The 24775-nt window shown below is 46.6% G+C and overlaps 1 long non-coding RNA gene across 1 annotated transcript; it reads left to right on the forward strand.

The window, feature by feature from the left end:
- Positions 1-548: 548 nt before the first annotated feature.
- Positions 549-14664, forward strand: LOC146195187 (uncharacterized). The gene is made up of 3 exons (XR_014705976.1): positions 549-742; positions 10325-10439; positions 11303-14664. It is a non-coding gene; the product is annotated as an uncharacterized LOC146195187 (long non-coding RNA).
- The last annotated feature ends 10111 nt before the right edge of the window (positions 14665-24775 follow it).

Genomic DNA, 24775 nt, shown 5'->3' on the forward strand with positions numbered 1-24775 from the left:
CGGTGCCTTTTCTGATCTAAACGAAAACGGTAGCGGTTGACAGAATCTCCACCCAACAGTTCACCATGCACTCACGTTAGGTCGCTCTACACCTAGTAACGACATTCAAAGGCACATTGCATAACCTGGTACATTTATTTTTGTACAAAAGTTGGGGGTAAAAAATGTTGAAGTGCACCCGAAGCTTCATTCGACTGTGCACGGCCGCACTGACGAAGGAGCGCGCGCGTGAGTGGATTGTTGACTGCATTTTATTCCTCGTACACGATAAATGTTCGATGTTGATGACGGACTTTGTATAAACCATAAGGGGCGAAATGTCAGGACCTGCTGGTTGCAATTCTGACGCGGGCGAAGCTAAAAGCGAGCGCGCGTTTCCCTTGCGCGTGAACGGCGGTAGCGGAGGAGCAGCAGTGGGGCGGTGGCGACCCCACCGAGGCGCGGCGGGCGGTGGAAACAGACCCCATTGGAGAGGCCGTAAGAGAAGAGAAGCGCTCTCTCCCTCGAGACCGGCCGTGGTTTAGCAATGGTATTTGTCCAGCACACCATGGCGGAAGTCTACCTTGCAGCACGTATATCATGATCGCCAATTTTTGGCGGCGCGGAGTGCTCGTCCCTTTGCGGTGGACGTGGTGGATTCTTCATACTCTTTAACTCAGTTTGTGGTTTGTTCGTGATGTTTGTTGCTAACGAGAAGCCCGCAGCACAGTAGTCTGCATTCACGATCCTGTACTCGAAAAAGGTAACGGATATCGTACCAAACGCACCGATCTGCAGCGAGCTGCCTTCAGTCCCTTTCCAACATAGCTTTCCAAGGTGCTGGTCTTAATGCGGCGAAGACGCCATGAGTTCCGAGATCTGCCCGTGCACGAGTTTGGTTAGTGCCTCCTTGAATTATCCTTGAGTTCTCCAGGAGGCACTGGTTTGGTCGATGTTTTGACGTGTCGCGTGTTCCGGGAGGCTGTTGTCAGGGTACGAACAGCGTATGTAAACGTATGCGTAGCCGTCGGAGTAGTGGCAGTAGTGGTTAGTATATAGTACTAAAATTCTAGTACACTCTAGTAGTTGACATGTCATGTACAGCGAGTTCGCTTTCGCCCCCACCCGCCCTTGTTCAATAGGCTTGTTTTCATTCTTTATGTTGTGTTGTTGCATTGCGTTCATGTGATTATGAGCCCTAGCAGCAGCAAGCTGCGGCAAATACGTGCTGCGCATCAGAATAGCGTTGTGAATGCAGAGGGTGAACTATCGCAGCGTGCGGTTACGACTTGCTGCGAGTCTGAGAAGCGGATGAAGTTTCAAAAAGAGGAGGTGCTATTATGTATTTATTTATTAGGGGTACGGGGTTTTACATGAGGGGTAGGCTTGACAGGATTATCGCGATTAACAGAAAAATTTATTGTTCAGTGGCGGTTTTGAAATCGCTTGGATTAGAATGAACAACGATGTCAGCGGGAAGATCGTTCCAGTCGATGGCTGACCTATCAAAAAATGAATTCAGGTGCGTTGTCGTTCGAGGGCACGTGGCGGATAAATGGCCAAGGTGGGGCTGATGCGACTGGATGTCTGGTGAATCGGTTTGATGACTGCTGTGCTAGGTGATAAGGCATAAAATTTGTGAAATCAACAGAGTCTGGATATTATACGGTGCGCTTGCAAGCTAGGGAGACCGGCATTAGTTGTTAGATTAGTGAGGCTAGTATCGCGAGAATAGTCTGAGAAGATAAATCTAGCTGCACGGTTTTGGGTTAATTTATCAGGTATTGAAGATGCGGGTCCCACAGTGCGCAGGCGTACTCCAATTTGGGCCTTACAAGATTTACATAAGCTAGATGTTTTACGGAAGAAGGTGCTTTAGCTAGGTTACGTCGAAGGAAGCCAAGTGTGTGGTTAGTATCGTTAGTAACGGATGTAATGTAAGAATGCCATATAAGATGCGAGATGTGACGGATGAATTGTCTTTGTTGGTCGTTATGGCCACACTGTCATTGATTTATTTTGGTATTTTACTGGTATCCAAAATACATTAGTGTCCTGGCCTGAAATGTTCTTTGCAGCATTGTGCTCAGTGAGAACAAGTGTGTAAAAGTATTGTGTTGGGAGGCGCTGTCAGGCATGTGTTGCTGAATTGCCTGTTGGCTTGCACAGTTTGCTGTTGTGCAGTTCACAGAACAGCACAAGTATAGGTCAAAATATTTTGCAGTCATTTCCAACCGGGTCACATTCCATAGCTTCAGGACGAGTTTGAGCAAAGGCAATAATATTTAAATTTGGCTTCGTGTGGCCTTGCAAATTAGAAAAGTTGGGGTCATAGATGGCAAACTCCGGTCTCCCTGGCTGCAGGTAGAGATTGATTTGGGTTGTTTTTCTAGAATCAGCAAAGTGTGGTGGGTCATGCTGCTTTCATCTTTCTGCCAGTGTTTTCACAGTTTGTTTATTTATTGATTGATTGATTGATTGTTACCTCAAAGGCCCCAATATGGGACTTTACAGGATGGGTGGGCTTGTATACATGTCTTAGACATCTCTTGCTTCTAGTGCTACTTTTTTTCTGGACTTGGCCATACTGCTGTACCGGACGTAGATGCATAGCCAAAATCATTATAATAATTGCTTCCCTAATTAACTCTCCATTTTTTTTTTTAATTTTGCACATTTGCCATTGGCTGAAGAGCGAACGCGGAACAGGGTGTTGCCTCAGCCAGCAGTGAAGTCTGGGAAAGTACAAAATGGCATGGGATCAGTCGCAGAATCTTCATATTATACTAGCCCATGGACACTCCATGACAGGTCTAGGTCTCTGCCCTGGAAAAAAAGTAACGTTGTATGATACATGCCATGCAGTGAAAAAAAAAGGAAAAAGGTAAAAGCGCAGGTCTTCAGACAAAGGAAACGAAATTAGCAGCAGCAGAAAATGTAATGCAATGTACAGCAGCGTGTGCACAGATCTCTGCAGAATGGTAATCAATTGTAGAGGCCTTTACAGTGCAATAGACTGGTGATAAGGTAAATGCTACATGAGATATTTTTATTTATTTCTTTTTTTTGCATGCCAATGGAAAGTGCTGCTGCTGTGGTCAGTGGGCAAGCTATATAAATGCAGAGTGGTGCTTGTAGCATGGGAAATTATAATCTCCTGGGGAGAAAAATAAGATTGGTGAAATAGCACAGTATATTTATTTATTCAAATACCCTAAAGGCCCTTCGGGGTGGGGGGGGGGGGGGTTGTGTTACATAGGGGGTGAAAGGTTTCTTCAGCTTTATCGCATCTGCAAGAAGAGACACTGTGCTTCGGCGAATTACGAGATTTTGGTGGTGGTTGACATTGTTCAGAAATGTTTCTATATCGAAAGCCTGTGCATCAGCACGCTTGTTGAAAATTGCTGGTTGAATCAGTCTAGGTAGAGGACAAGGGTTAGTGCCAAAGCAAACAAAGGGTATCAGTAAGTGAGGCACAATCTCCTATTCTATTCACTGTCGTTTACAGGAAGTATTCAGGGACCTGCATTGGCAAAAGTTGGTAACATAGTTAATGGAAAATATTTACATAAAATGCAATTCATTGATGACAGTCGGGGACAATAAATTGCAAAGCATGATCTAATTCTTAAGCCAGCTTAGAGGCATGGTGTACCTAAAGATTACTGTGCAGAATGTTGAAGTAATTTTCGACAGTCTCGCAAGAGAACAGCAGTTAACAAGAGGTGTCGAGGTGCAGGAATACAAGGAAATACATCTTCCCAGGGCAGATAGCAACTGCAGGTCTAGGTCAGGAAGTAGAAATAGCTAAAGGGAAAAAAATAGGATAGAGTGCATTTGGCAGCTACTCTCAATATGGCCTGACTCTAGTGGCTGCGGGCATTTTGTATGGCTTTAGAGTAGGGGTTGGATAATGTCTGCCTCTGCAATGCAATCATGGTGCTGTTTCCCTGTCAGTACTGTGCAGACGGAACTGCTGCTCGCATGGGAACCACTTGTGCACTTTTGCTCTGGCATCACGTTCTTGGTGCGCAACAGAGTGGCTTAAAATATTTTAGAGTTTCTTACATTTAAAAAATTTTTAAATCGGTCATTCACAACCCTGACACACCGACAAGTGCAGGGAATGTAAACAGGACTAAATGCCTTCAAAGGTCCAACGGTGTCGTCGCCACAGCATGTTTGAAGATAGTGCATGCAAGGGCAGGCCCAACATACTCCTCCTTGCTGGACCACTAATTGAATCAGGATGGCAGAATTGGATGCATTGCAGCAAACAGTGAGTGCAACGAAAACATATGATATGCTCGCTCTATTTCAGGGGGCAAACAGACTTGCAGGGCCACAAGTGCTCGTGTTATAACACTTGTCCGCATTTTTTTATTCATAAGGGTGAGCTTCCTTATGTCATTCAAGAATCGAGCTAGGCCGCAGAAGAAGCAGCTTTTATATTGATTGATTGGCTAGAAGACGAGTTGCAGAGAGTTTGGTGGAGCTGGCCATCAAACCCATGTCAGGTGAAAAGTTGGTGACACAAGGTGTGGGGGAGGTATGTTGACAAAGTTTGAGGCACGGGGGGTATAACCTTTGCGTATGAACTGTTGAGGCACCCTCACCAGACAACGGAGGTCGACAAATTTGCAAAGAACATAGTGGGAATGCAGCTTGTATATATACTTCCAGAATTTAAGCGATGTTGGCACGTGACACAATATGAGAAGGTCTTGTCGTAGGTGCCCCAAGTTGTGGAGATGAGGATGAGGTCAGGAAGTGTGTGGGGATAAAGTGGCTGCAGCTGGCACAATACGGGGTTAAGAAATATGTGGAAATAGTCTCTTCCCTGCTGTGCATATGGTGAGGCTGATGATGATGATGGGATCACTAATTGTGGTTGTGTGTGTAGAGAATGCTGGCCGTCTTTCTGTCCAGATTCAACTTTAAGGGAGGTTATATCCGAAACCAGTGTTGTAAGAAAGGTAACAGTATTAGTGTCTGGTAGCAATCTTCACGCGTTAATGTATCTGGTTGTTTTTGAGCTCCAATTGTATGAACACGGCATTTGAGAAAACTTGTTCCCATGCCACACGTGCTGACGTAGTATGTGCTGCTCCCATTTCAACATTGTTAGGCTCTGTGTAGTCAGTCATTACAACTTGTGCTAATGGTGTCTTTTAGTCTGACAGGTTAAAAAACTCACTCGATTCCATCAATAATCCGTGATTATCGCAAGATGTGGTCTCCTATTTTAAGGGATGGAAATTCTTGAGCTGCTGGTTGAAAACATTTCCGAGGCGCAGTTGTGGTCCGATTCTGTGAGGCATCGACCGCGCGTGTGAAAGTGCAAGTGTGCTGTTGACAGGTGTCGCCATCTGTCACTTACCCAGTTGCTAACATAAAGTGTGTGTCCCCTGGCAGTTTCTTTTGAACCGGTGGAGCTTGAAGGACAAGCAGGCATGTGCAGATCAGCCATGCAAAAAAGTGTAATTGAGGTTCAAAATGTGCCAGGAAAATAATTTTATGCTGGGCTAAATGTAGCCCCAAATCAGCCATTAGGCAAGGAAAAATTTTTGACACCACCTAATACAAAATGTTGCCTGATTGGGCTGTTAATAGTGCAATTTAAATAATTAACACAATGATATATATCGCGATTATAATGTTCATAGCTATACAAAATATAACCATGAAGTTTTTTAAGGATAACAGCTTGAGGGGTGAGTTGGTGCCCTAAGAAGTACCTACACAATTCAGTTCAGTTCAGGCGTTCAGTCATGTCCGACTCTTCGTGACCCTATGGACCATGTCACGCCACGCTTTCCGGTCTCTCACTATCTTCTTAACATCACATAGCTTCATCTGCAATGCCTCGAGAATGCCATCTAACCATCGCGTTCGCTGCCTACCCCTTCTCCGGCGACCCTCAACCTTTCCCAACATCAAATCTTTCTCCAGCGACTCCTCTCTTCTCATCAGATGGCCAAAGTAGCTGAGCTTTAACTTTAGAATTTGACCCTCCAATGAGCAGTCAGGGTTTATGGTCGACAATATCGACTGATTTGATCTTCTGGCAGTCCAAGGAACTCTTAAGAGTCTTCGCCAGCACCACAATTCAAACGCGTCAATTCTTCGGCGGTCAGCCTTTTTCACAGTCCAACTCTCGCATCCATACATCACAACTGGAAAGACCATAGCACGGGTTATACGGATCTTGGTTGGCAGACTAATGTCTCTGCTCTTTACTAGGCGGTCAAGGCTAACCATTGCTCTTTCCCAGAAGCAGGCGTCTCCTAATTTCATGGCTGCAGTCTCCTTCCGAGGTAATCTTGGCGCCCAAGAACAGAAAATCTGTCACAGCTTCCACTTCTTGTCCATTGATGCTCCAGGACTTGATAGGGCAAGACGCCATGATCTTCGTCTTTTTAATGTTCAGTTTAAGCCCAAACTTCTCACTCTCTTCTTGTACGCGCATCAGAAGTCTCTTGAGTTCCACTTCACTTTCTGCCATTAAAGTGGTATCATCCGCATATCTAAGGTTGTTGATACGTTTTCCAGCAATCTTCACTCCAGCTGAAGACTCGTCCAGACCGGCCTTCCTCATGATGCACTCTGCATATAGGTTAAATAGGCAGGGCGACAGTATGCAGCCTTGCCTCACCCCTTTCTCAATCGGAAACCAATCAGTAAGACCATGCCCAGTTCTGACTGTGGCCTCTTGCCCTTCATAAAGGTTCCTGAGGAGACAGATGAGGTGAATTGGAACTCCCATCTCTTGGAGAGCTTGCCACAATCTGCTGTGATCTACGCAGTCAAACGCTTTCGCATAATCAATAAAGCAGAAGTAAATGGGTTTCTGGAACTCTCTTGCTTTTTCCATGATCCAGCGAAGGTTGGCAATTTGGTCTCTAGTTCCTCTGCCCTTGCGAAACCCAGCTTGCACGTCCGGAAGCTCCCGATCCACATACTGCTGCAGCCTACCTTGCAGGATTTTTAACATCACCTTGCTAGCATGCGAAATAAGCGCGATCGTGCGGTAGTTGGAACAATCTTTGGCACTGCCTTTCTTTGGAATGGGGATGTAAACTGACCTCCTCCAATCCTGTGGCCACTGCAGGGTTGTCCAAATCTTTTGACATAATGTATGCAGTGTGTTAACAGCGTCGTGGTTGAGGTTTTGAAGCAACTCAGCTGGAATACCATCAATTCCGCTAGCTTTGTTCTTAGCAAGGCTGGCTAAGGCCCATTCAACTTCACTCTTCAGGATGCCCGGCTCGAGATCAGTAATCACAACCGTCCTATGTTGGGTTTGCACATCCGGGTCCTTCTTGTACAGTTCTTCTGTGTATTCCTGCCACCTCTTCTTTATCTCTGAGGCTTCAGTGAGGTCCTTGCCTCGTTTGTCCTTTATCACGCCCAGCTTAGCACAGAAGCTTCCTTTGATATCTTTGATTGTCTTATACAGAGCTCTTGTGTTCCTTAATTGGCTGTTGTCCTCAACTGCTTGACACTGTATGTTCAGGAAGGCATTCTTATCTCTCCTTGCTATTTTCTGAAAATCCGCATTGAGAACCTTGTATCTTTCTCTTTCCCCCATACCTTTTGCCATCCTCCTTTCCTCAGCTATTTGCAAAGCCTCTTCAGATAACCAGTTTGCTTTTTTGCATTTCTTTTGCTTTGGAACTACCTTAGCAGCAACTTCTTGTATTATATCACGAACATCAGTCCACATTTCTTCGGGCTCTTTGTCTTCTAGATCTAATTCTTGAAATCGATTCCTCACTTCCACAGCATATTCTAATGGAATCTGATCCAGATCATACCTGAAAAGCCTTCTAGTTTTCTGCGTTTTCCTCAATCGAAGCTTAATTTTGGCAACAAGAAGCTGATGATCGGTGCCACAATCGGCCCCAGGCCTTGTTTTTACTGCTTGTATAGCGCTTCTCCATCTCTGCCGGCAAATAATATAATCAATCTGATTCCTGTACAGACCGTCCGGTGAAATCCATGTGTACAGGCGCCTCTTGTGCTGTTGAAAATGAGTATTCGCTATGGTCAGGTTGTTTTCTTGACAGAACTCTACTAGCCTCTGCCCAGCTTCATTTGGCTCACCAAGACCGAACTTGCCTGTAATTCCGGATATTTCTTCACTCCCGACCTTAGCATTCCAGTCTCCTATGAGAAAAACGACGTCTGATGATGGGGTGCGGTCTAAAAGGCATTGTAGGTCCGCATAAAATCTCTCAACGTCAGCTTCTTCAGCAGCAGTGGTCGGTGCATAGACTTGGATAACTGTTATGTTGAAAGGGTGACCTTGGATCCGAAGTGAAATCATTCGGTCGTTTTCGGGGTTGTACCCTAGCACTGCTTTGCCCATTCTTCTGTTTACTATGAGAGCGACCCCATTCCTTCGCTTGGATTCGTGCCCACAATAAAAGACATAATGGTCGCCGGAGTTAAATTCTCCCATTCCGGTCCACTTGAGCTCGCTGATACCCAAGATATCAATGTTCAATCTGTCCATTTCTCGCTTGACGATATCCAGTTTACCTTGCGTCATAGATCTTACATTCCATGTTGCTATGTGATATATCTCCTTGCAACATCGGACTTTCCGGTCGCTTCCCGACACATCCACAACTGAGCGTCCTTTTGGCTTTAGCCCAGCCGCTTCATTCGTCCTGGAGCTACTAGGAATCGCCCTTTGTTCATCCCCAGTAACATGTGGGACGCCTTCCAACCTGGGGGGCTCATCTTCCGGCGCCATATCGATAATGGTATTGTGACTGGCCATAGGGTTTTCTTGGCAGGAAATACTGGAGTGGGTTGCCATTACCTTCTCCAGTGAATCACATTTTGTCAGAACTCTCTGCCGTGACCTGTCTATCTTGGGTGGCCCTACACAGCAGAGCTCACGACTTCATCGAGTTTCGCAAGCCCCTCCGCCACGACAAGGCAGTGATATAGAAGCACAGTGATATAGAATATCACAATTATAAATTAAATATTCGTAGTTAACCAAATTAACCAAAGGTGATTATGATTACCGTGCACAGCTCACTGTACCTTTTGCTTGGTTTTGGCAAAGTGCTTGTTTTCTGTATGTGTTTTTTCTCACATGAACATGTATTTCTCCAACTTAACCCATTATGTCGCTCGCTTACGTCTCTGTTGTGTTAGAATCTCTTTCTTCTGATTGTTAGTATTGTTGCATTTTGATTATTCATTGTACCCCAATCCTACGACAGCCACCAAAGGGACTAGCAGTATCTGTAAATAATTACAGTTACTTAGTGCAGATATAAAGAAATGAATATACTAATTGCAGCCCAAAATTATGAGCACAGAAAGGGCAAAATTTCAGTCCAAAGCCACTGCCAGAAACCAACAAAGCAACGAAAATAGTGCTGAAAGTAAATGATAAGTAGAGTCATCTTGCATAGGGCGGCACCTTTATCATTGTGGTGCAATTTTTTTCAACACAGACTCTTGAACCCACCTTGCAGTACTGCTATGCACATGCGTACCTCTATGCTGATGACACTGAAAGGGTTAATATTGCTGCTTGAATGATACCACAACAGTGCTGACAGTCTAACCTCATTGTAGCAAAAAGGAGAAAAATTTCAAAGGAAGGTGACAGGCAAGGTGCCAGTCAGGATGGCCTCCTTACATTACAGCAGTACTGCGGGAACAATAGGGAGGCACAACGAAAGCTAACAATATTTTCGTTAGCTCAGTGACATTTGACGTGAGCTTGGGCACCAAGGCTAGAACTGACCACACTGACGGTCCTGAGCTGTCGTTGATGGGTGCAGGATGTGCAAGATGAGGCCACTGTAGTGCAAATCATGATCTATGACTGCCAGTCACTCATGTAACGTGGCAGTCTACCACCTGTCAACTGAGCAGGCACAGTTTGGCGATTGTTGCTTTGGCGTGTTGTTTTGGTGGCACGGCGCATTTGCTATATAATGTCAGAATTGTGTGTTTTTGTAAATATCTAGCAGCAGTTTGATATAGGCAGTTATATTGAGGCTTGGCTTATGTGCATTCTTATTTGAGGCACCTGCACATGGGAAACATGATTTGCATGCTTTTGACTTTTTTTTAATACTGCTACTTTGACATACATTGGCATTCACTTGTAAAGCAGTGTAATGGAATAGTTGGCGATGGGCCACGATTGGAAGAATATCACTGCCCTGATTGTTATAGACATGAATGTAAAGGACAGGGCATATAAAATCTACTTGTAAACTTGTGCAGTTTTATTTCTGAATTCTAAGTAACCATATGTCACACATGCTTTCATTCTTGATTTGTCTGATCTCATGTTGTTTCTGCTTAGGGATGAACCCAGCCATCTGCGTCCTGGATGCCTGGTGAACACTTGGCATCATATGTTGTGAAGGATCCACGCGTCCCGCCAGTGCAGCCTATGCCTGCGGTAGGCAGCGTGGTTGGTGAGTGGCATGCGTTCGCATCGGAGTGCCGCTCCGGTGTGATAAAAGCACATTTTTTGTATGTCCAGCCCTATGCTGCTCTTCCTTTCAACATGGAAGCAATTCTTGTCCGATAAAACATAATTAATTTCAACCTCGAAAGAGAAAAGAAAAAGTCTAAATCATCCGAGGGATCGATTGAATAATAAATGTTGCAAATATTTTCCTATGGCATGCATTGCCTTCACAAAAATGATGGCGATGCTTTGTCTTTTCGTTGAAAGCTGGATGGCTGGGAGAGCTTTCCAAATGCAGTGCAGTCCACTTACAATGTGTGCGAAAAGTTGGAAAAGAAATTATCATTATAACCGACCATTGCTATATCTGGACTGTAATTTAAAAAAGAGGGGGGGCTGCCAAACATACCTGCGGACCTTCTGACTCAAAATTTGTACCTGTGCTGAGAAAGAGACATTGCAGAGTGCATGCTTTGCGAAACAATGCATGTTTAGGAAGTGCCTCAAGTGTTAGACGTGCTGAAATAGTTCGAGATGGGCACTTGCTTGCACGGTAGTTGCAGTTTCACTACTGCTAATCTATTGTTTCCAGCTGCTGTGTGTACACTGGCAGCAACCCTTTCACATTCATTAAATCGGTGAGCCATTCCTTCTTAGACAGCACACTTTGCGTAGTCGTTGGTATCGAAGGCGTGCCAGCGTCAACTTCGCCGTCACCGTCGCTGCTGTTGTCGCCATCACACGACGCCATGCTCTGCCGTGACAACACATTCTCGGCGATCACCCCGTCGGTGATCTCGCAGAATACAGCATCACTGTTTGCGCTGAGGAATTCCTTCACAGACTCATTTCTTTTGTCCTTTGCAGCGTGCTCCCAGAGCTCGGGGATGTCTGCAGCTTCCACTGTGTTGGTTTCCACATCGAGGTGGCTTCATCTTGGTACACAAAGCCTACCTACCAGTTTGTTATGATGTAGTTCTTAAGGGGAGATGCTACTCGAAGACACTTTTTCTTAAATATACATCCTAGAACAAAGAAACACAGGCTACTTGTATAGTTTTTTTATGCTGATTTCAAATATGTAATTAGTTTTACTGTATGTGGCATAGTTTCTGTTTTCTACCATAACAATGTGTAAAATATAGGCTTTTTTGCCCTCACTTTTTCCACCACTAAGCTTCCATAATTATGGACCAGGGATGGTTCATATTCCTCTACTTGAACATTAGAATGCCAAAAACTAACTAGAAAGTGCATCTGAAATATGTTAATGCAGGTGAAAATTTTTAACCTGTAAAGTCCACATTTTTCAGATCCCATGAAGTTTTAAGATAATGGCACTCCTCACACCGTAGAGATTATGTGGGCAAAATTTCATCCAAATCCGAGCACTAGAAGTACCAAAAACAAGATGGGCAACTTCAAAAAGTTGCCAAAAAGTATATTCTGAGAAAAACCAATTTGAAAGTCAAAATTGGATGTTTATTTACAAAGGAAAGCATACAATGGAATGAAACTTGCACATAAAACAGGTAAACTGTCCCTCAAGCAGCCACTGCCACTAAAAGCTGCCCGCAAAGTAGGCTTCTCCCTCACGGCCTTTCCGTGCAAACTCTTCGATGCGCGCCTTTTTTTTTTTTTTCAGCATACGCCGATTAGTCCTTGCTTCGGCTGTCTGCTTGGCAGACATTTTTTCTGGCGTATGCTGTCCTGTGATGCACCGAGCTCAACCAGATCTTGAGGTGGAAGCACACCCAGCTCTTCAAGGACACGTTCGAAGCTGGAGTGCCCTCGATTAAACCACAAAACTGCCAGGGCAGTGGCCATCTCTGCCACAAACCTTGAGGCAAACCGTGTCTTATTACAAAGAAGCCATATTTTGCTATTTAGCGACTCCGCTGCATTCTGAGTCTTTCCCTGAACACAGCGGGTCAGCAGCTTCTCATCCGTTAATCTCCTATATATATCTCTTATATTCCCTGGGCTTTAGTGAGGAGAGGTGTGTGGGCAAGGGCTGGTTCACCCAAGGCTTGGCAGTGGTTCTTTTAGCTTGTGAAGAGCAGTGTCAAGGCACTTTGGCACATAATTTGTACAGTCCTCTTTTTCTACTTTCACAACTCCACCATATACCTTCCACTACTGCAGTTTATGCCTTTGAATCCCCATCGCTGAGGAATTTTTAGAAGTGCAGCGGTGTATCGTAGGACAAACTCCTTTGCCATATCTGCACTGCAGCTTGTGCTTCGATTGCATGCGCTGAACAGTCTACATTCCTCTCACATACAGGACTGTGAAAAGCTTTCCGTTTCCTCCCTTCATCTGGCAGGGTCTTGTGTCGACTGCACGCTAAGCAGAAGTTGGACAGGACTTGGAAGTCTGTACAAAGTCCAGTGTCGAGGGACACGACCGTGCCGATGCCATTGTGGCTCTTATGGCCTCCTTTGTGCCGCGTACCGTCAAACATGACGGCAATTTCGTCCTCGCCCGCTTCACTTTTGGTGAGCTGCCTCGATCTCTTGAGATTATCACTGACTGCAGTCATTACCGCATCGCAAACTTTCCGGCTGGGGGCTGCAAACGATTTGTGGTGCATTGGCTTTTGCAGCCCGAGAATTGCAGAAACCCTTACCAGCTGGTCATTCCCCATTCCTGTGGAGAGCGCAGCCACAGCTGCTTTTACATTGACAGCGAAGCTATCACGCCAGCTCCCGCTGTCGTAGGCTTGGCTTGAGCGCGGTCCGTTACCCGCTGCACTCGCACTGACCTCGTCGCCTGATGATGCTCGGCGTGAACTGTATGTTGCTGAAAGAACACTTTCGGGGCACTCATGTTTCTCGCATTGTAGCTGTAGAAAGATGCAAGTCCTTTGCGTTTTTCAGCCGGTTCCCGGACGCGCATTTCCGAACAATGACACGTTGGACATATCTCACCACTCGCGAGGACGTTCAGTGCTGTGATGTCGATAATCACAGCCAACTCCTCATCTCGAACACTTTCCTCGTCACAGAAATGTTTAATCTTCTTTTGCGAGGCACTGACGTACTCCACCGTCGCGTCGAACTCGCTGATGTGATCGGCGTCGCTGACGCTAGGCCTCGTGGCTATGGGGGCCCTTACCGTTGGGCAAGCCTTCACCTTGATTTGCGCCGCTATCCTCTAAATTTATGCACCGATCGATGCTTAACTGCCTGATGGCTGCGTTTGCTACGGTTTCTTTGATCCATAGCAAAGGTCAATATGAAAAAAGATAGTTTTTCAGATGCGTAGCTCGGCGATACATGGACCCGGAAAGTAGGCTTTGCCACACATAGGCGGCAAGCGGCCAGTGGAGATCCCCGATTCGTACCACGCGATTTAAAATACAGCCACATAGCTCCGAAACCGCGGCAAACAAATGCTTTTTTTATTTCTTGCGCCGCAGCAGCCCAGGCAACCTTGTCAAGTGGGAGACTGGATTGGCTAAACGCCTCATGCAATCTGCGATCGCGTGCCGCCGCGCATTGGAGGCCATGGGAGGCGAGAAGTTGACGCACTTTCGGGATTTTCAATGCCACCTTGGGCTCTTTAAGGCGATTTTCACCCAGTTCGAGTATGAATTTAGCTCTGAATTTTATTTTCAAGAAAGAGGGGCTAAACATCACAAAACAAGTGAAAACAAAAAATGACCATTTCCGAAAAATAACCGCGCTCAGGCAGGCATGCCATCAATTTCCATGTGCAGACATGCCATCCATTTCAAGAAGCGATTTCTGGACATTGTGTCAGCAACTAGTGAGTGCCTTGTGCCTTGTTCCCAGTAGCATCTTAGATTTGGCATTTGGACGAGGCCCATTTGTAAGTACATGCCAATGTACTGCTCAACTTCATGAATACTTGTGTTCGCCGATTTTCTGTACTTCTGCGTATTGTACAAGTTTGTTTGTTCAACTAGCATTGCTAGCATATCGCCTGTGAGAAGCTTTCTAAAAAGCTTCACTGGAGATTCAAGATCGTCCGATTCACTAAATGTTCCTGAAAATTCTGGATGGGCAATCTCCAGCAAGGCCTTCTCCCAGTTTCTTCCAGGATGAGATGATGACGCGACAGCTTAACTACCGCAGAAGTCCTCTGCCTCTTCTTCATCACTGGACACAGAATGGGCATCGATATTTGCTGCAGTCCATTCCTCATCGTCGCTGTCCGAAAGGTCACTGAAGTCACTAATGTCGCCTCCAACAGCTACATGCTCCAGGATATCTTTCACAGCACCATCTAAAACGAGAAGAGTAAGATCACCGAGCAGAATATGCGGTAAACGGCAGGTCGCGCATTTGCAAACATCAATGCAATCCGAACAAAACTACGCAAACAGCATGACTAAGTTTCTGCTTCACGCCTTTTAAAACAGACAGCGATAATTCTTTCGCGTAGAATGGACAGCACTACAAAGTATGCTCACCCAAGATAAAAGAATCAATACGGGAAGAAACACAAGAGAAGAAAGAAAGCTCCACTGAAGCCCACCGTATCAAATGTGATACACGCAAATTCAGGACGTTACCACGCGGCATAAAACTGGTTTGTATAGATGAAAATCACTTCGGGTGATTCGCAAATGTACTGCGAGCAATTATGACCCAGCAAATGCAATATATAAAACACAGCTTACCTTTTTTGGAATAGAACGTGCAACATGGTATAGCGACACGAGTGTTGCTGGTGGACGCCATTTTTCAAAGACAACTTGCAGCCTCCTGGTGGTAAGAATTGGAAGCAGCCGGTAGAGAAAACTATTTTCAACGTGTAAAGAGAGACCCACAATGGTTTCCAGAGTTCCAGTTTCGATTTGCTCCAAGAGCGGGAGATTTGAATTTGTCGTATCATTTATGATACGTTGGGCGTTGTGGGGTTAACAGTGCCTCCTCTGAGTAAGCAGCATACTCCCATTCTGCAGCAGGAACTGTCTCAGTTTCCTCAGCATTCTTTGCCAAATTGTCACATGCATGCCAGACATTAGATGAAGGCTGTTCGTGCAGTTCTGGCCTCTGCTTTTTAGCTGCTGGATCTGTTCCTTCCACAGGTGCACATAAGGATATTTCATGAAGCACTAAATCTTTTAGCCACATCATTTTTTCTTTCTCGGCGCCTAAATGTGGTGGATTTGAAGCGCGGGTCTAAAAACATGGCCAGGCATGCCTCCTTGTCCTCTGCATACAGGGGGAACCTTGTTTTGACAGAACATGCCAGTGCTGTATCAAATCCAGTTGTACCAGTGGTATTTGAGCCGAAAGTGACGGGTATGTTTCCGTACTGGCAATAACGGTGGCTTCAAAGAATGGCTTTAGCACTTCTACATATTCTGAAGCCTCTTTCCATTCCTGTGAACTGAGCCCATCAATATTGTTGTCCGAAGTGGCAAGGTCCACAGTGACTGCCTCCTTCAGTTCCAAGAGATGAGACAGCATTAGGTATTGGCTATTCCACCTAGTTTCAACATCTTGCACCAGACGGAGAGGATCTTTGCCCGTTTTTTTTTTTTGGCATTCCTCTAGTCGCTTTTGTGCCGATGAACTGTGCTTATAATGGCCAACAATCTGTCTAGCTTTCTTGCACAGACGATTGATGGGCGGCGTACGAGATCTTGCATCAGTAAGGGCGAGCTGCAGGGTGTGGGCGAAGCACAATCGCTCAGTCCATGGGAGTCTTCTGACAGCGGCACGAATGTTCCGTCCATTATTGGTCACAATTTATTTTTCACAGTTATCAGGTAGCTCCCACTCGCTGCACATCTCGTCCAGCATAGCTGCAATATTTTCAGCATAGTGGCTGGCAGCCATGTAACGTGTGTTAAGCGTGAATCGCTTTATTTGAAAATTAGGAGACAGAAGGTGGCAAGTGAAGCTCATATATTTCGTTTGCTCGCAATGTCCACATGTCACTGGTAAATCAAACAGCTACAGTTCCCCCTTCAAAAGCATTGCGGAGTTCCGTTTTCACCTTTTTTCGCTTATCGTCATACATGCGCGGAACAAGCATGCGCGAAAGGGTAGAGCGCGACGGCAGGCGATAGTTTGGAACAGCTGTTGCCAAAAGCTCTTTAAATCCGCGGTCTTCAACGATGCTGTAGGGCTGCAAATCAAGCGCCACCATAGCAGCCACCTTACTATTTATTGCTTGAGTCCTCTTTTCTGAAAGCGGCTCCATCGGGCGCACAAAGTCGGCCATGGTAGGCTGACTTTTTTCTGGTACACCTGCAGCGATCTTACGATACTCTTTCATCAAGGTCGGATGCAGCTTCAAATGGTTGACAAGCGGCGTTGTCGTGTGGTTGACACTCGGGGCAGGGCATGATGCTAAACAACTGATTGATGACTTTTGAGTACACAATCACAAACTCCGTGCTGCTGTCGTTGACGGTCATTTCCATGTTGACGTCCAGAAGTTCAAACTTTCTTTCTGTTGCTGACTTCGACGCTATGTGGGCCTGTGTGCTCACTGTTTTCTTCAGCAGTGAAGTAAACGGTGTCAGTGCATTCCATTCCGTCACTCGAGGCTTGGACCGACGATGTGATCCCGCCAGACATACTTGGTTGCAGCTCAGAACTCGATCCGGCAGTACCACTCAGTGAAGATGTGACCAGCGATGCTTACAGCGGGGTGTCCATAGACGCCTTCGCTCCTGTGTTCCACGCTTATTTCCATTTCTTTCCGAATGCTTGGCGCGTAGTCACTTTGAGGCAGCGATCAGAAACGTTGCTCCAAACAAAAGTCAGCCAGTCAAACGTAACCGTGCAGGAAACCGCTGAACAAAATAAAGATACCACAGACGGCAACGGGGTGGTGAAGCAGATGATGGAAACGCGGGGAAAAAACAGCGACGAGCCATTAAGAAGCAGGCACGTGAGGGAGCATGCGCTTTGGCCAATCAGCGGCGTGCAAGGGCCTCTCGGTAGAGGCGTGATAGTGTCTGCTCCGCTCAACCGACGCCATTTTGAAGTAATGCAAAATGCACACAAAGAAAGCAGCTTTCACACGATTCCAGGATGGTGATGGAAGGTCGCCGCAATCGCATGTGGTGAGCGCGCGAACTTCGAACATATTTAGGAAATTTTCTAGCATTTCGCGCATACCTTGATGCATATGAGGTCATTTTTTTTTTTTTAACATTTTGTGACTGAATTGAGCTTTCAGACCTTATGTTGAATCTTTGAAAAAAGCAAATATGCATATTTCCTAAAATCGTTTTTTTTTTTTTTTTCTGGCAAATTTTTGCCATTTCAAGACCCGCGTTTCTCCTTAAGCTGGGAGAACTGGCAGAAACTCGTCCGACTGCCTCTACTTCCGCACTTGTTCTCCTACAGCCACGCGTGGGCTAGCGGAGCCCCACTTCACCTTTTTTTCCCCTTTCTCCCTTGTGCAGGCAATGCTGTAAGTTGAAGGTGTCCCTGATTCCCTTCAACACCTGACCCTTTTGTCGGACTCGGGCATGTTGTCATCAAGATTGTGGCAAATGGTTAACACGTCTTGAACTACATGGCACAGGTTTGGTTGAAAGTTTGGCCTTGGGAATCACAATTTGTCTTGGCAACAAGTTGTTGGGTGAGCAGCTTTCCAAACAGTTTGTGTAGTTTTTGTTTACTGTTCTTCCAGCTGTTCCAGGAAAAATTTCTTCATGAGTCTCGTACTAGGTTTGGGCAGTGCCTTTTAGATAGAAAATTACATTTGCAAGCATGAGAGTTGGGCTACATCGATTGTACGTATACTCGCGTGTTTATACATATGCAGCCAATCTTTAGCAGTGTCTGTGCTGGAAAATATGCTACAGTCATGTGGGCGGAAAAGAACGATTCATGGTGTGACTTACGCTGGTGCTTACTGTGAGGCTTCGCGGATTATGGTTAGTGGGGAGAGGTGGGGGGGGGGGAGGGGGGTTGGTAGGCGTTATGAGGGTTATTCTCGCAAGAATGCGCCACAGGGGGGCTAGACGCTAGTCGTCTTCTGGCCCTGGCATGCAGCCTTAACAGACAAAGCTGTGACCTCCAACCTGCGGTGTGAGTAGTCGCTACTGGGCAAACTATAAAATTCAAGAGGTGCATTCTGAGCAAAACAAATTTAAAGCCAAAGGTGACAGTCGATTTATCCGAGGGCATGAAATTTTACGAAACTGGCACAGAAAATAAGCGAACTGCCCTTCAAGCGGCCACTGCCACTACTAACTGCCTGCACCATAAGTTTCTCGTTCGTGGCAGTTCCGAGCAGACTGCTCTGCGGGACTTTTTTTTTTTTTTGTTTTCCTAGCTTATGCCAATTTGCTCTCGCTTCTGGTGCATGCTTGGCAGACATTTCTTTCATGATGTGCCAAGTATACAACTAGATCTTGTGGGCGATTCCTCTGCGCGAGGTATGCGCACGACAAATACACAGCGGGCCATGTAACAAACATCTTTAATCTCACAGGGGGTCGTCCAAGGCGGTGCGGGGTCATCGTCCGGGGGGCTTCAGCCTGCGGGTCGTCTTCCGTGGAGAAGCGCCAGGAGCGAAGAAGCAGGAATGGAGAGAGGAGCGAAGAGAGCGAGACGGCGGTGCGTGCCTTCCTTTATAGCCCCCTCGCGCGGGACCAGTTATCTCCGAACGAGCGGGGAGAGGGAAACAGGCAGCGCGCAGGGAGCATTGGGAAGTGGCGCGGCCTTCGAATGCGCGGCGCGCCACGGGCCCTACAGATATGTGGCGCAGGGCCCCACAATCTTGAGGTGGAAGCGTATCCAGCTCTTCTGGGGCGCTTTCAATGATGGAGTAACCTCGTTTGAACCACACAAAAAGAGAACTGCCCAGGCAGTGGCCACCTCCACCACAAGTTTCGAGGGCAATTTTTTCTTGGGGCAAAGGCACCACATTTTGCTATTTAGCAACTCCGCTGCATTCTGTGCCTTTCCCTGGGTCTTAGCAGGTGTGAGTGGGCTGGTGCTTGTACACATAATGATATTTGGTGTGCCAGCGTTTGCACCAGGATGCCAGTCCATGTGGGTAGAATCTGTGGCTGTTCACTCCATTCGAAAGGGCAGGAATGAAAATAGGAGGCACAAATTGCCCAGGGCCTGCGTCGAGTGCTGCCCCTGTTACTTGTGAAAACGATCTGGCAATAAGTTCAACGCTTCTGAATTCGCAGTCTCCTTCACTTTCTCCTCACTTGGCAGCAGCTCGTGAAGCTTGTTAAGAGCAGTCAGGGCCAACATTTCTCGTATGCGATTGTGAAGTCCTCTTTTTCAGTCTGTACAGGAGTAATGTAGACATCCGCTTCTACTGCTGTAGTACATGCCTTTGAGTCTCCACCACTAAGGTATTTTTTGTACAGGAGCACAGTGACCTGTTTCAATCGCAGTGTTTTCTTCTTTATGGTGTGGTCCAAAGCTGCTGCAATGTCTTCTGTGTCTGGCTTGTTGTTACCTTCGCTCCTAAAGTGCAGTTTTCTGAATAGTGCCTCAACAGGATCACTGCTGAATTTCCTGGTCATAACTCAGTTGATGCCTCTTCTCTTTAGAGATTGGGTTACCTCCACAATAGATTCCGTGATAGAAGTTGTGGGATTCTCTACGGGGTTGCGGCTCTGCTCTCAGAGCAAACAACGCTCCTCTAGCTCAGACCACAGTGGTGGCCCCAAGAACAACACGAACACCGAGGACCAAAGGGTTAACCGGTTTGATGGCTTGCTCGGCCGCACGGGCGCGGTTAAGCAACGCTGTTCACCTGAGCAAGTCCGTCTCTCTTCCTGGACGCGTCCGTTTAGCTGGCCCGTCCGGTCCGCACTGCCGAGCTCGTTGCACACACCCCACACGCACTCACTCTCCCCGAAACCACACCTACACAACACACACGAGGTCCGTTCGATTCGCCTGCACCTTCTGAACCGGTTCACCCCTGGTTCATAGAGGTGCAGGAACGGTTCCGCTTTTTTTGCAGCACATATTCAGCGGTGCAGATGAAGCTCGATACTAGCGCCACACAGAAATAAATACCGAGGTGCACATGTTGTGCACGCCTTCTGCAGTCCGTTTTCTGTGTGTGGTAACGTACTCGCTCGCCGGCATGTTGGTGTGTTGTGTAAGTTTCATCGCTGGAGTGTACATCTTGTTCTGCTACTGCCCAGAAATGTTGGATTGTGGCACACTATCAACGCTCGTCGACGTCGCCATGGAACTCGTGGACTCTGACAGCAATGACGAAATGGACGATATCGTTGTAGCGCTGGCCGAGAAGCTGGTGCAAGTGGACAGAAATCACATTCCGGGATATTACGAGGACATTGTGGGCAGTTATTTTGAATTCGAATTCAAGCGGCTGTTCCGGCTTTCACGCGACAGCGTCTTAAGTCTTGCAAACCGCTACGAAGCCTCTCCATTCATCCCAGAAAGTCGTGGCGGGTTCCCTCGTATCGATGCGGAGAAGACATGCCTGGTCGCATTCAGTTACCTTGAAAGCCAGTGCAGCATGTACTCGCTTGCCGGCAGGTTTGACGAATCTGAGTCCTCAGTGCATACTGTCACAGAAGCCAGTGAAACTGGTTCAGCAGGTTTGCTTACAACTAAGCAAAAGCACCAGCAAGATAAGGCACAGAACCGACTGGCGGGCAAGCACAGAGAGCTTGCCTCTCCTCTCCACGTGATGTGGAGAGGAGAGGCTGCGCCTCACCCTCGCCGCTGCGCCGTAGCCAGGAGGGGAAGTAGTGGTGATATGTGCCTTCCCACAAAGTAGTGTGCTGTACGTTCCCTGTATGGAGTTACAAGACCTGGGATCAATCTTGAATAGCCTTCATGCACCTGAAAAACATTTTGCGTACACAGCAGTCGGGCGTCGTCTTTCTTGAGGGTGGAAATTTTGCTGTCACATCCCTCGTGTGTTGTGTCATGAATGTCATACTGCTTCATCACTTTCTTGAAGTGATAGTAGATGTTGCATCTTCGAAAGCGAAGAGACCAGAGGTGATGCGAGTTCCAGTGTGGCAGTGACTTGAGGCAAAAACAGCAGCTCGATGCGTGGGGTGCTCATTTTCTCAAGGTTCGATGGATACACGTCTTCTTGTTAGATTTCTGGCTTACTATATCATAAATTCCTTCCGGTGCTCGTATAGTTTCTTTACAAATGGGGCAATGACAACACCAGTGCTCTCTGTGAACTCCCATTCTAAAAAATGGTTCTAGACATACTTGATAATGTGACGAGGATTGAAGCTTAAAATGTTGATCGTGCTGAGGGTGTTCTACCATAGTTGACAAAGAACCATTCCCAGACGAGCATAAATACTGTTCTGTTTGCTGAGTAGCTGTCAGTAACAATACCAATGGCTACAAAGGGGCATCCTCAGCTGCAGAAGTGACATCCTTCAATCTTGTATGAAGATCTTGCATCAGCTGCCATGGAGCGCGAAATGGACTGTTTCACTTGCAAGTTTGACAAGTTTGGTGCCCCTGAATAAAGGCACAAGCTGAAACTATAATTTAGCTCTGGCAAAGAGACTGCTGAGATAATGCACATTGTGGGCGATTCCTCTGCCCGAAGGGTGTGCACGACAAATACACAGCGGGCCATGTAACAAACATCTTTAATCTCACGTCAGCGTGGGGGTCGTCCAAGGCGATGCGGGGTCGTCGTCTGGGGGGCTGCGGATCGTCTCCGTGGAGAAGCGCCAGGATCGAAGAAGCAGGAACGAAGAGCAGGAGCGAAGAGAGGCAAGACGGCGATGCATGCCTTCCTTTATAGCCCCCTCGCGCGGGACCGGTTATCCCCGAATGAGCGGGGAGAGGGAAACAGGCAGCGCGCTGGGAGCATTGGGAAGTGGCGCGGCCTTCGAATGCGCGGCGCGCCACGGGCCCTACAGATATGTGGCGCAAGGCTCCACAACATTGAAAACATTTTCTAAGTGCGTTGACAGAAATGGACAATACTAAAACAAAGAATAATGCGGAATGAATATGGCATTCCTCATAGCTTGAGTCGCTTGGGACATTGAACCTTGTAAACGCAACTGAGCCAAGGAAAGGGCTGAGCCAAGGAAAGGGTCCCATTGCATTTTGAGAATACTTCACCCCATGCTTTGCTGCACCGTCTGTGCCATGAAGCGAACACTCCAGTTCAGCATACTCAAAGAGAGGAGGAAGCATGTGAATGCTAGAGGAAGAAATATGCATGCCTGAGGTGTGCGGGCAACACTGTTCCATGCAATTCTGGTATGGGGAGGTCTGTTTGTATGATGCTGGCTTTGCGTTTTGTCGATGCATTACCCCATTCGAATTAAGCGATGCTTGCTGGCCGCTGTCTGAATTAACGAGCTTGTGGCGTCATGGCCTCCTCAGACCCAAGAAGAAAGTTCCGAGAGAAAATGATCATTTCATCTATTATTTTTGCTATTTGGGTCCTCAGGACACAAATAATTTTCAATTTCAGTTGCCGCGATCTCGATGTGTTTGAAAATGCATGTACCCCTGCAGGGACATCTGGATTACTATTGATATATTGGCTGTGCGTTTGAGGACACATATTTGTGCACACGTCCTCAACAAAGTCAGAATGTCACACCACTCAGAACTTCAATAAAGCAAAAATTTATGGTTTACATTTTCAGGTGAACACTGTGAACAAAGTTGGGCAGTCAAGCATGCAAATTATAGAAGCAATTTTTCCTAATCTCAGTGCACAGGTAGACATTGAACTGAGTGCATCGGGGGCGTGTTTTCATCCCACACCCTGCATTTCAGCATCTTTGGCCGCAGGCTATGTCATCTTTCAGTGGGGGATGAAGTGCCCCTTGTTTCTGGAAGGTTTGTGAGGGAAGCGCATTTGTTTTTTTTCTGGGCTGGATGCCCATTTCATCCTCATCATAAAGCTCCTAGCTTATGTTTTCGCATATGTGTGCCTCCACTACATGTATCTTGAAATCAAAGTAGTCCACGACGTTCTTCTTGGCGAGGCCCATCACGTTTTTGTCTGTTCTGTACTGGAGCCGTCCATTGACGCAGGCGAGATCCGACATGTGGAGAATTGTACGAAGGGTCTACCAGTTAGTTCAGCTTCTTTGTGCGTAGAGAGTTAGCATTCGGTCAACTAGATCTACTCCGCCCATTTTGTCATTGTAGTTTTTTATAACTGCAGGGCGGGGGACGGGCAAGTACTTGCTTTCTTTTTGGCACCACTTTTTGCCGGCGTGCTCTAGATCGACACGAAATGCTGCAGAAAACATGAAAATAGGCTTTGTATCGAGCCACTTTATGCAAGCAACTTTTTTTTATCAAATCTGATTACTTCTTCAGATGTGCCCCCTGATTGCTTAGCAATATCCTTGTCATCCATGCAGTGCACTTCCTTTGGAAGGCGGTTTTTCATCAGTGTGCCAGTGTTAAATATATCCTTATTCATCAGCTCGGCCATCAAAGAGCTGGTCATAAGCCAGCAGTCAATGTAGAGCGTCGAACATGGTGAAGCAGTTTCCACTAGTGCCAGTACTGAATGAATTTCCAGACACACCAAGGCTGAGGTCAGGAAAGATGTCCTTGCCCTTGTATATTCTGAAGTCATAAATCAGTCTGTCCTTGCCAGCTAGAACAAAGTTCTTCAGCTGCACAGGATGGGGCTAGTTCGGAATGTACTGCTTCACAGGACAACGGCCGGGAAAGGGGATAATTTGCTCATCCACGCAAAAGCAATTTGGTCGTTCCAGCGACAAGCAACCCTTCCGCATCCTTTCGCAAAGGGTGCAACCTTGCATAGCCTTTGCAGCTTTTCGTCCTTGTCGATGACATCGCCGTCAGTTTGGCAGCATAGGTTAGACCTAATCTGGAAGAAGCTATGGTGTCTGCTACTGCGCTCACAGCCATTACTTTCTTCTAGAAGAACAGGATTCATGGATAGGCTATAACTCCCATCAGCATTGAGCAGCCCAAAAATTGCTTCACTTCCTGACCACTGATTTTTGCCGCAATTCTCCTATCCTTTTGGATCTGCCGATTTGTTTTCTCAGCCATTTCTTTGAGCATATCATATTTCACATACTGCTTGTAGTAATCAAGCGGTGAGAAATAGCACCTAACTTCAGAAAAAATACAGCCCGTTTTTTGGTCTGCCAGAGCATGTTCTGGAGCTGCAATCGCTGTTCGCCACAAAATATGTCGCTGTGATGTTCGAGCTCTCAGTTCTTCGCTGCACAGAAGCACCTTTCGTGCGATTTCCTTTCAGAGAGCTGCTGCAGTGCACGAGCAAAATTTTCGGTACGTTGTAGCAGTGTTTGGGTGCTGGCTCTCTTTACTGTAGCAGCATTAGGCTGGCACAATAAGTGGTTTGAGTGTTCATCATAAGAGATGTCACGTGGTAGTA

This window comes from Amblyomma maculatum, chromosome 3 (assembly GCF_055883805.1).
Source record: "Amblyomma maculatum isolate TAMU_Amacu chromosome 3, ASM5588380v1, whole genome shotgun sequence".
Taxonomy (NCBI): Eukaryota; Metazoa; Arthropoda; class Arachnida; order Ixodida; family Ixodidae; genus Amblyomma; species Amblyomma maculatum.